We start from the raw sequence: 11,877 nt of genomic DNA, 5'->3' as shown, positions 1-11,877 counted from the left end.
ATGTCTGAACTTCTGTTCCATTTGCCTGCTGAACTGTGGTTCTGATCCCTCTGAGCGAGCAGGAAGTTGATGGCAAGGTGACTAATCGTGTCATGGGAATGTAGACTTCTAAGCTCCCTTCCCTTACACAGCACTCCTGGAGCAGGCATCCCTCCCTTATACTAGAGCCAGTCATGTGTTGATCACCACCTTTGTTCCCTCATCTACAGTAACCCCAACAATCTAGCTTGTAGCATGGAGGTTATTCTTTTCCTTTTGCAAATTTATGCTCGTTTATGATCATATAATCATAGAATAATTTGGGCTGGAAGGGACCTTTAAAGGTCATCTAGTCCACCCCCCTGCAATGTGCAGGAGCATCTTCAACTAGATCAGGTTGCTCAGAGCCCCGTCCAACCTGACCTTGAATGTCTCCAGAGATGGGGCATCTACCACCTCTATGGGCAACCTGTTCCAGTATTTCACCACCTTCACTACAACAAATACCCTCCTTATATCTAGTCTGAACCTATCCTCTTTTATTTGAAAACCATTACCCCTTGTCCTATTGCAGCAGTCTTACTAAGCAGTCTGTACCCATCTTTCTTTCAAGCCTCCTTTAAGAACTGAAAGGCCTCAATAAGGTCTCCTTGGACCCTTCTCTCCTTCAGGCTGAGCATCCCTAACTGTCTCAGTCTGTCCTCACAGGAGAGGTGTTCTGATAGTTTTTGTGGTCTTCCTCTGGACCTGCTCTGACAAGTCCATGTCTTTCCTGTGCTGAGGACCCCAGAGCTGGATGCAGTATTCCAGGTGAGTTCTCACCAGAGTGGAGTAGAGGGCCAGAATCATCTCCCTCGATCTGCTGGCATGCTTCTTTTGATGCAACCCAGGATACGGTTGGCTTTCTGGGCTGTGGGTGTGCATTGCCGGCTTATGTCCAGCTTTTCATCCACCAGTACCCCTGAGTCCCTCTCTGCAGGGCTGCTCTCAATCCCTTCATCCCCCAGCCCATATTGATACAAGTGATTGTCCTGACCCAGATGCAGCACCTTGCACTTGGCCCTGTTGAGACTCAAGAATTTCACATAGTCCCACTTCTTGAGCTTGCCCAGGTCCCTCAGGGTGGCATCCTGTCCCTCAGGCATGTCAGCCACAACACTCAGCTTGGTGTTGACTGCAGACTTGCTGAGGATGCACTCAATTATGTCTATTCCTGTGGTGACTGGCTGAGAAACACTGATTTTTGTGTCACCAGCTGTGGAAAGGGACTCTTTCACTTCCCTTTCTTCTTCCAGCTCTCTTTCATTGTAGGGTGAGGATGCCCTTTACTGAGCTGTGTCCACAGGATGATAGAAATTTACAGAGAATGTGTGAGTAACACAGTAAGACTGGTTGGTAGAAACTGAACCACAGTTGCATCCTCATTCTACACTGATCTCACCCCACAAAAAAAGATTGCCTTGCGGGTACAAAAATAAAGCCAGTTTTCAGTCTGACTTGCAGAACCAGAACAGCCCTCTCTGGACTGGTGTTTGAGCACACGTTAGGTCCACACCGAATTCTAGACAGCTTTGCTGCTATAGCTTTAAAGCAGAGCAACATTTTTTCCTGCCTACAAGTGTAATCAGGGTGATGCTAAGACAAAGCATGTTCTTCTCCGTGCCCTCATTTATTCAGAGTTGTTCAGGCTGGCCTGACCTGTGCATGCTGTCAGCAGTAGACAAAAGCATAGGAAGAGCTGCTGTGGCCCGCATGTCCTACGTTTTATGTTGACTCCCTGGTGTGAGCAATGGAATACTCATTTGCAGCATCATTAGCCACCTTCAGCACAGGCCTGAGCCCACCTTAAGGATCATTAGTGAAACATGTTGCTTGCTCCTGCACTCAGCCCCCAGACTGGATCCAGCTGTTGGCGTGCTGGTGTAAGGTTTTTCAGATGCAGGCGGAGGCAGAATTAAGACTCGATGCCAAAGCTAGCAATAAAATTAAATATTAAGAATCCAGCAAATGTGAATGGAATGGACATGCCACTTCTACCTGGCTACACACAGGTAACTGGTTACTGTAGGTGTCAAGGAGCTGAGTGGTAAGGAGAGGTATGAAGCTGGAAAAAGTGGTGCCTTTGATTGTGGCATGATTTTCTGTCAAGCATGAAGAGCTGTGAGTGAGGTAGCACAAAGCTGCAGATTCAGGAAGAGAGAAAAAATGCCAGGTTGCTTGGCTGGGGGGAAGAACAGAGGTTGAGACTGTGCTTGGAAAACAGGAGAGCCTGCTGGGGCAGATCTAAGAAAAGGAGAAACAGAGAGGAGGGATGAGTGTCTAAGGTGAGCCAGGAGGACAACCACAAAGGCTAGGTCAGGGAGGCAGGAGGACAAACTGCAGGAAGAGTTCTGGGATCAGAGAAAGAGAGTGAAGTGTAATTGAGGCCAGAATGGAAGAGGTTGCATTTCTTGCAGAGATTGAAATAATATGCCAGGCAACTGGCAGCGTGGAAATAGAGAAGACCACCTGTTTTTCAAAATGTTTTGTAGGAAGGACCAGATGTGGATGCATCATTCACCCTGTGAAGAAGAGCCTTTCTCTGGTCTTTGTGAAAGTATTTTCCGCATGTTTTTACAACGTTTACAAAATCACTGATTAATGGTGTTTTAGATGTTGAGATACAGGAAGCTTTGACCTTTACCTATTTTCAAACTTCAAAACTACCTACAGTCAAATTCATGACAAGTGTAGGGTGGGGTTTCTGTAGTCTCCCAAATGCATTTAGCTTCAGTTCATACTTTTGTCTGTTTTTTTTGACTTTCAGAGCTGGTTTTTTGTTTTCAGAAGGATGGTTTGTCCTGGTGAAATGATTGTTTATCAGTTCTCCTCAATAAACTCATGACCAAAAATATTTAAAAATCTTTGACTTGAATGCTGTTAAGAAGACAGGTTATTGACGTATTGGAATACTTTGCATTCCTTAGACGAGTGGCATTGAGCTAGCAGGAGACTGCGTTTTGCAAACATCTCACACCCAGCAGGAATCCAGCCATTGATATATTAATATAGATGAGACTGTTTATGGCGCAGGTCTTCATTGCCAGAAAAACAGAGTTCTAAACCTATTTTCTAAGTGTGGTTTTGTAGTGTAACTCTGTGTCATGTCATACGTATTAGGGCTGGTTGAAGTTTTTAGCATATTGGAAATGTGGTACTCCTTACTCTCCAGAATTTTCTTTCTATTTTTTGCTCTTTTTTTTTTTGTTGTTGTTTTTAATATAATTTCATTTTTTATTTTCTGAAAATAAAAAAAGCATTCAAAACTTACTCATTTTAGCCTGTTGGTTTTGGTTTGGTTTGGTTTTTTTCCAGTTTGAAGGTTTGTGGTTTTTTTTATTTAAACTGTTTTCTATTCCTAGGAAAGAAGACACTTGCAGTGCAAATCCTCTGGGTTTATTTTCCATCTATGTTTCTCATATCCTCCCCCACCTGCCCAGGACTAACCCTTCCAAGCAAACTTTTGCAGTCCACCCAAGAGCTCGGTCATCAGCCAAAAAAAAAACCCAAACCAAATTTAGAATGAATTACTAAGTATAAGCAAGAACAAAATATTTTTAGGTCAGCCTCTCAGTACTGTGGTTCACAAACTGGAAGTAAAGCAAACTTCCAATGAGAGCTGTGTTGGCAATGCTACATTACCTGTGCTCTCCTCAGACTTTGGGATTTAGCATGTTTCTGGCTCATACAAGAACAATAAGCACCACTCATGTCAACCGCTTCCCAGCCTACTATCTAGGTGACAGATGTCCTCAAGCATTTGCTGTATGTTGCCTTCTGCAGCTATGATTCATGTGAGATGAGAAGGAGCCCACGTTTCCCTGCGAGAGTTCTCAGTGCATGCTGCAGATCTGAGCTGTCTCATTGCTGTGCCGTGATTAGGACAAATGGGTTTTGGCACACAGAGAAAGGAAGGAGTTTCAGACTTGCAGGATGTGTTCACTGGGCCTAGTTTCAGCTGGTACTCTCCTCTAGGACAGTCAGATTTCACAGTAGGTGTGTTTCTGCACAGTTTGTCTGCCCTTGCTATTGCACTAAATAGAGAACAGCAATTGATGGGAACATACTGCAGGTTGTCTCCTTTCTTCTGCATGTCCTCCCAAGCAATTGTGGGCTTGAAGTTGGGTCAGTCAGTCACACGAGTCATCCAGAGTGGAGCATAACATCTACTGCTATTGCAGGTGTCACTGATTCTGATGTGTTGCTGGTTCTGACAACATAGTTCTGAAACATCATAGCTGGAATGTTAGTGCATAGTGAGGGGCTGAACTTGCAACTGTTTATTGGGAGGGAGCACCGAAGAGCTACTACTGAGCAACTACTGAGCTCTTCTGCCTGTCAGAAGAGCTTTTGTTGTAGTACACTATTTGACATTTGCAACTCACCTAGCTTATTGCAAACATATTTAAAAACAAGAAAATTTTGAGGCTTTTCTGTCTGGTGTTGTGTAAATGTTAGTGACTGGAGGTTCTTTTCAAGTATTTGCTGTCACTAAAAAAGAAATTCTGAGGCATTTCCTTTCTCCAACTCACAGCTGATTACGTGATCTTCTGTTCTACTTTCTTTTGCAACAGTTCCAAGCCTCATCTGTTTTCATAAGATCACAAGCTCAAATATTTGTATACTGGTTTCATTGGGACTTCAGCATACCTACCTGCCTGCTGAAATAATGATTTTTACTGACATTTGGAGCATGCCTGCAATTGTAACACAGTAGCTGATGTACTGGTTGAAGGAGTAAAAAAATGAAATGCACTACCTAAAAAGGCAAAAATCCAACCAGCCTTGTGGATGGATAACTCTTAAACATGAAAATCAGAACATTTACAGAATTAGTATAGAACCTCTTGTTCACTGGCCCCTTTCTGACACAAATATATACACATATATATCAGTCAGTATAGAGTATCCAGGGGTGAAAGTTGTTTTCTTCATATTTCTGGCAGCTTTTGTTTACAGGAGCTCAAGTCCATACTCAGGTCTGTATCAGATCTACTGTATCCATCACACTGGCTTCTGCTTTTTGCATTTGTACGTCTGCATGCATTAAGTAGCCATAAGTAAGCAAGAACTTTGACAAACTGTACAGTGACCATTCAGTGCTGGATAATGGCCTTCACAGAAACTTCACAAGAAATATAAAATGAAGACAGTGCTCCTCACCCTTCTTGTCTTTGTCTCTGTTAAGCAGCCTTGCTACTTTAAGACCTTTCTTGAATATAAGCATAAAAGTACCTCTGGTTTTTGTCCTCCTTTCACCTATAAAGTGAGATTCACAGCTTTGGTTGGAAAACATTTTCTAAACTCTAGCTTAGATATATTCATAGCCTATTTGAACCACTTATTCTTGTGCCAACACTGTCCTTTATCTTAAATGATTCTGTTCTTCCCCCGATGTTTAGCCCAAATCAATTTATAGACATCAAACATCCTCTCCAGCCTTTGCTTTACTAAGCTAAACAACTTCCACCCTTCAGTCATCCCAGCAAAAGCAGGCTTTGCATGCAGGCTTCTCCATACACGTTTCCAGTTTCATTTCAGCCTGCCTTGAGATTGTTGCCCAGAACTGAACACAAGAGTTCACCAGCATCCTTGTGCAGTGCCATTTTCATGCTGTTACTAATAGCATTTCAGTCACTGTTGCTTTCTACAGAGGACAGATAAGACATTTTTGGGTGTGGAGCATCGTATGTGGTTTAGTCCTGAAAGCATCAGTCTTCTGTGTTAACGGGAAAGTGAGTTGCAAAGAGAAAAACTCCTCCAAGCCCTCTTTTCCTGCTATGGGATATTTCTGCAGCTGAACAAGGCCTGAAAGTGTTTAACTTGGTCATGTGCACTTGCACTCATTATGTGTGCTGCATGTTCAAGGGCACTCAAGAGCATCCATATTGTGCTGCTCATATATGGATTTTTTGGCCCTCTCCTGATTTGGGAGTCCAGGCATGGCCCTTCTCACCAGTTTTGGCTGTTGTGTGCAGTCCTTTGAGCTGGAGAGAGGCTGGAGGTGTGCGGCTTCTATGGAGCGTGTGTCTTCCACACGGCCACTGAGCTCAGGTCTCCCTGGGCACAGCCTTGCACTGGGGCCTGTTGCCATGTTGTACGTCTCAGCCCTCTTGAACCATCTCTTGATGTGCTCCTTCTGGTGAGCTCTGCTGCAGAAGGAGCTCTGAATAAGGACGGTGCCTTGCACAGCAACTGCTCCTACTTTTTCTGTCCTCAACTGCTGCTCCTATGAGTAAGCTTGTGTTTCTGGTCTTCCTTCCTTTACCCTGCTGCACATGCACAGGCTTCGTCAAAGTCCCACCTGCAGGTGTATGGCAGCGCATACATTGCTTCTTTTTGCACATGACTTATTAGATGACATTAAAGACATCTTAAAGGTCCTGAGATGTTTGAAGGCAGCATCAACCAATAATCAGAGTATGAATCAGACCTTTGCTTTCTGAAAAATACATAGCTTGCACTCATCATCAATAGCAGGAATAGAGAGAAGTAATAAGAGAAGGCTCTGAGACTGTATTGTGGCCTTTCAGTATTTAAAGGGGGCTTATAAGAAAGATGGGGACAGACTGCTTAGTAGGGCCTGTTGTAATAGGACAAAGCATAATGGTTTTAAAATAAAAGAGGGTGGATTCAGGCTAGATAAAAGGAAGAAAATTTTTACAATGAGGGTGGCAACACAGGTTGCCCAGAGAGGTGTTAAGTGCCCCATCCCTGGAAACATCATGTTGGAGGGGGTTCTGGGCAACCTGATCTAGTTGAAGATGTCACTGCTCATTGCAGGGTGGGTGGACTAGATGAGCATTGACAGTCACTTCCAACCCAAACTACTCTGTGATCCCATTGATTCTGTGATTCCATTGATTTTGTGAAAAACGAGCATGTTTCCTTCACTTGAGTGCTACTAGGCTTCAGTGTATCTCTGGTGGCGTACTTTATTTTAGAAAGGTGGAAGTGTTGTGTTACTTTGTATTTATTAACTTCAATTTCATCTATAGCCACTTGTCACCAATTCTTTAAAAGCTGGTTTTTGCAACAAGATATTCCTCTCTGCAATATTTTCTGCTAGTGTGTAACACTGAGTTAGAACAAGTGATGGGTTTGCTACCTATGTGTAATTGGGCCTGTGGGTGTTCAGTGTACATATATGCAAGAGTAATTTGGTTAATGACTCAATGCTTACTGCCCTCATCTTTGAATATGCAGTAGAACTGCTGTTGCCCCAAGCAGATGGAGATGAGCATGAATACATACCATTTTGGAAAAAGATCTACCACCAGGATAGCAGTAGTGGAAAAGTTTATACAAGCATTTATGTCCCAAATGCCTGGAGTTTTATTTGCCATGTCTTACTGGCACATGAGCTACTGCAACTGTTAAGCCTCTCTTCTTTCTCCTAAGACAGAGAGAAAACAACATCTAGAAAAGTGCTGAAGCAGGTCCTATAAGCTGGAATTTTTTGAAGAGCTTGGATTCCTTTTTACCTGTAGAATGTTTTTGAGGTTCTTTTATTCCAAGTGAACCCCACTTTTTTTTTTTTTTTTTTTTTTTTTAATGGGAATGGACACTATTATTGTTAGGGAAACATGCAGAGTAGCCTCAAACGTTTATACCAGGGGTCCTCAAACTTTTTACCAGGGGGCCGGCACGGATGCAGTGGCAGGCAGCCGTCTGCTGCTGCTTGGTTCCCCCCCCTGCCCCCGGCGGGGGGGTCGGTAAATATCGGGGGCCGGATTGAGGACTTTGGGGGGCCGTATCTGGCCCGTGGACCGTAGTTTGAGGACCCCTGGTTTATACAGTTGTTCTTAGTTTATACATATTTAGGAGATTTCTCCAGCAAAATACTGATCTTCATACTACTTATTCTCTCCTTAGGTTAGAAGAAAACAGCATACACTTGCTGAGTTTCATGTGACAAATAAAATACAAGCTTGTTTTCAAAAAAGAAATGTTGTTCCAAAGTTACTTTCCATTCCTTTGCACAGTTTGGTGAGAATGAAATAATATGCTTCTGATCATGGGAACAAGCAGAAAACATGGTGCCAGTGTAACAGCAGTGTTTGAGGTAAAGCTTTGTAGCACTTAGGTTACAACATCCTTGTCTCATAAACAAAACATACAGAGGGAGTAATTGCCCAGAAGCAAATTAAAACTGACCATGGAAAATTGAAATAAGCATTATATCTTGGCAGTGTTTCTTTGTTTCCCTTTTATTAGTGGGTAATCTCTCAATTACTAGAACATACTTTCTCCCTCCAGCTGAGCCTAGCCTTGTTTTGGCTTGATTATATTTAACATAGTGATTGAACAGCTCTGAGTTGAAGTGTAAGTACTTAGGTCATGTTCAGTCGCTTTCTTCACTTAACCTCATGAGTGCATTATTCAGGCAGTGAAATTTCTTCGACTGTAAATGCAAGTTTTATCTGCATAATTTATCTCTAGATGTAAAATTAATGTAGTATTGGTGTATTTATCTCATTTGAAGCTGTATTTATAATAAATTGATCTTTCTTTTCATGTCAGTTTCTGATTGTTCTCTTAGTTTCAGCTATTGCTGTGTTGTTGGCATGCGAATTTAAAGTTAAGCACCATCTTCAGTTTCTTCACCAGGGACACTGTTTTAGCAGAAGAGATGGTCAGGAGAGGAGTGAGGGAAAAGAGGAGAAAAAGGTGCTTGACTATGCAGTGGTAAAATCAGTTGAGTGTGAAGAACTGGCAGCTGTTGTATTACACTCACAAAAGTTGCAGGCAACATTTAGCTTCAAAGCTAAATTCCTGTAAAGTTGGCACCTTGATATCTCAGACTCAGGTATTACATCAAGGCCAGATAGGCTGACCTGATGGCCAAATTAGGCCTGCTGGTTTAATTTGTATTCCATTGCTCTTCCAGACTAACTGAAGGGTTTCAACCCCATTGCCTCTAGGCTTTCCTTGCTTGGAAACCCCTTGTGTCCATGGGGTGTGGGTGTTGTCCCATGCTGTCAGTTCAAGCAGTTCAAGAGGAGACTTCTCACTTGATTCCAAAGCAAGTTCAAATTCTAGTTCAGGCTAATGGAGAAGCATGTCAAACCAGAGGCATCCTGACAACCCCTTGCAAGCTGTCTCTTTTCCCATGCCCTGTTTTCTCTAAGTCCTGGTCCACAGGCACCATGTCTTGGCAACACTTCTAACATTTATTACCAAGATGCTGCCTTAAAGTTTATCGCAATCTGGTGCAATTAAAGGGCTGGATCCTCCTGTCATTCAGCTCTGTGGGAAGTGTGATATTTCCTCGTTTCACACTAAGCTTAGTCACTCCTCAGACAGACAGGGAAAAGGGACATATGTTCAGCTATGGGCACCTGAGAGAGCAGCCAGGGCTCCTCAGAGTCAGCAGGACAGACAGGCTTACTCTCTGATATTCTGACCTGTCATCTGGATGAGCTGAGTGTCTGTAGCATATGCTTTGGAAGGGAAAGCAGGAGAGAAGTCAGCCCTGAGTCCAGCCTGCTGCGTCTGATATTATCATAGAATCATAGACTCATAAAATCATTTGGGTTGGAAAAGACCTGTAATATCACTGAGACCAAATGTAAACCTAGCACTGCCAAATCCAACACTAAACCATGTCCCTAAGCACCACATCTACGCTTCTTTTAAATACCTCCAGGGATGGTGACTCATCCACTTCCCTGAGTAAGCATGCTTATATTCTTGCTTGGGCATGGAAATGAAGAGCCTAAAAGCTGCTGAGATTTGTGCCATTGGATTAGTTCCTCCAGCTGCAACCACTAAATTTTTACTTATTTATCTGTCACTGCTTAGGAGCCTGGCCAAAAGAAAGAGTACCAGCGCACTAGGTTTTCTTTTCTTACTACACTACTGTATCTTCTTTTGTACTTAGTCCAAAACGAAGGCAGGTCGTGTGAGACAGTTTCAGGGTTAGGCCTTCCAGCACTTTCCTTTGTCTCTGCTAAGGGATGCTGTAAATTGCCCTGTGGCTCTTCCTTGGGAATACTCCTGAGGTGTGAAATGTCTCCAGTGGGCTCTGTGCACACCAGGCAGAGTCCTGCTGCTGAACCTCCCCACCTCTAGACCTCTCCTGCTGGCAGAGGTAGGTCAGTGTTGGGACCAAGCTCCGTGTGATGAGTGGCAGTCTTTGAATCTACCTCTTGATGTCTTCTCCCAACAGCTGGATGGAAATGTAGTTGTAATAGGGGGTACAGCAAGTGTTGGGTATTTAAGCCTGGTTTTAAAAGAGGTTTGCTTCAGTTTCGAGGGATGGGTGCAAACAGCATGCTTAATGCCCATTGCGTACAAACAGTGACATGAAGCTGTGATTGAACACAGAGTTGGAGCCCTCACAAAAGAAATGAACCAAAACCTCTCAAAGCCTTGTGAGAATCACAGTATCCAGTGATTTGCCTCTGAGGAGGCAAAGCTCAAAGCCTTATTCAGATGCAATGATCAAATTATTACAGAACATGTCCTTGGAATTGACTACCCTATGTGCACGCAAAACATTTATGACTGCTACTGTATGCCTGAAGATTGAAACACATTTGATGGTGTTGCGGTACTGTGGGTGTATAAGGCTTTTCAGTTAGGTATTGCCATTCAGGATGGAGAGACATAGTTTCGAGAGTCTCACACCTTAGAGATGTGACTGCCAGCTTCCTGTCCAGCCTCATTCCAGCCTCATAAAATTACTCTGCTCTAAATCCCACCAGAGATTTTTCAAAGAAAACCTCTAAAAGCAGTTGCTGCTAAGTCGCAACTGAAAACCCCATTATCCTGAGTAAGTGGACTCCAACAGTATCCTGAACAGTGCATCCCAATAGCTTCTATGACACTTGTTGTCTCTTCACATAAAAACAATGATTAGTATAAGTAGCAAGTATTGCATTTCACTGAGATCATGACCTTAGCGTGAAGATACCAGGCAAGTAAGAGCAGAGGCCTCATGTAGTATAAGCCAGTATAGTTTTACAGAAGACATAAGAATGCTTATATTTTGTCCAAACCAATGTCCAGGCAGGCTTATTGGTCTGTTTGATAGTATTCAGCTGCAGATGCCCAGGAAGGACTATGAAAACAGGACGAACATGCAGTTATTCTGCTTGTGCTACAGTTTCCAGATTTTTACAAATCAGCAGAGCTTCAGTGATTTGCTCTGGACAAACATGTGACCCCCTTTTAATTTTTTCTCCATCAAAAAGAAAACGTTAGTTTAGCAACAAGGATGTGAAAAAACAAAACAACCTTCCTAAAGTACCTTTTTCAGTTGCCTTGTAACAACCAGAAATAATTTTTGTTAGTTGCTGCTACTATTTTTAAAATGTGCAGCTGCAAAATGCATCATTTTCCATCAAAATGATGAGAATACCTTTAGTCTTTATATAACTTTAACGCATAAGTAATGCTGTGCAGCTCTGATATATGGAAATATTTTATAATAAGAATACTTTTGCTTAAAGAATGTGGCCTTTAACCAATTTGTTTAATATATCTCCTGCCATTGTGACACCTTAATAGCTTACTGATAAAATCACACCATTAGCACACAGTGCTACAAGTCACCATTGCCAGAGCTCCCATGATGATACAGCAAATTATGAAACAAAACCCCAAAGTAATATTCTAACAGGTACTGTTTGGGTTTACATGCTGTCAGCTTCCATTGTTGGTTGCAATGGGGCTCTGGCTGCTTCTGTAGCTGCCTGTTTTTCCTATTTGTACACTCACAAACCTACACTCTGACCTTTTTTGTGCTCCTGCCCAGTGCAAGTTAATTGTGGGGTTAATGAGTTTGTGGTGACTGGGGATATTCACCAGATGGCATAGTCTGCCTAACATTGCTTAATTTGCACATGAAGTTTC

At 42.8% G+C, this 11,877-nt stretch overlaps 1 long non-coding RNA gene across 1 annotated transcript; it reads left to right on the top strand.

The window, feature by feature from the left end:
* Window positions 1-725: 725 nt before the first annotated feature.
* LOC121081692 lies at window positions 726-11,568 on the top strand. The gene is made up of 3 exons (XR_005825761.1): window positions 726-891; window positions 2,329-2,333; window positions 11,558-11,568. It is a non-coding gene; the product is annotated as an uncharacterized LOC121081692 (long non-coding RNA).
* Window positions 11,569-11,877: the final 309 nt, after the last annotated feature.

Source organism: Falco naumanni, chromosome Z (genome assembly GCF_017639655.2).
Source record: "Falco naumanni isolate bFalNau1 chromosome Z, bFalNau1.pat, whole genome shotgun sequence".
Lineage (NCBI taxonomy): Eukaryota > Metazoa > Chordata > Aves > Falconiformes > Falconidae > Falco > Falco naumanni.
Note: the sequence above shows the minus strand (reverse complement) of the source record. Positions and strands in the feature narration are given on the sequence as shown.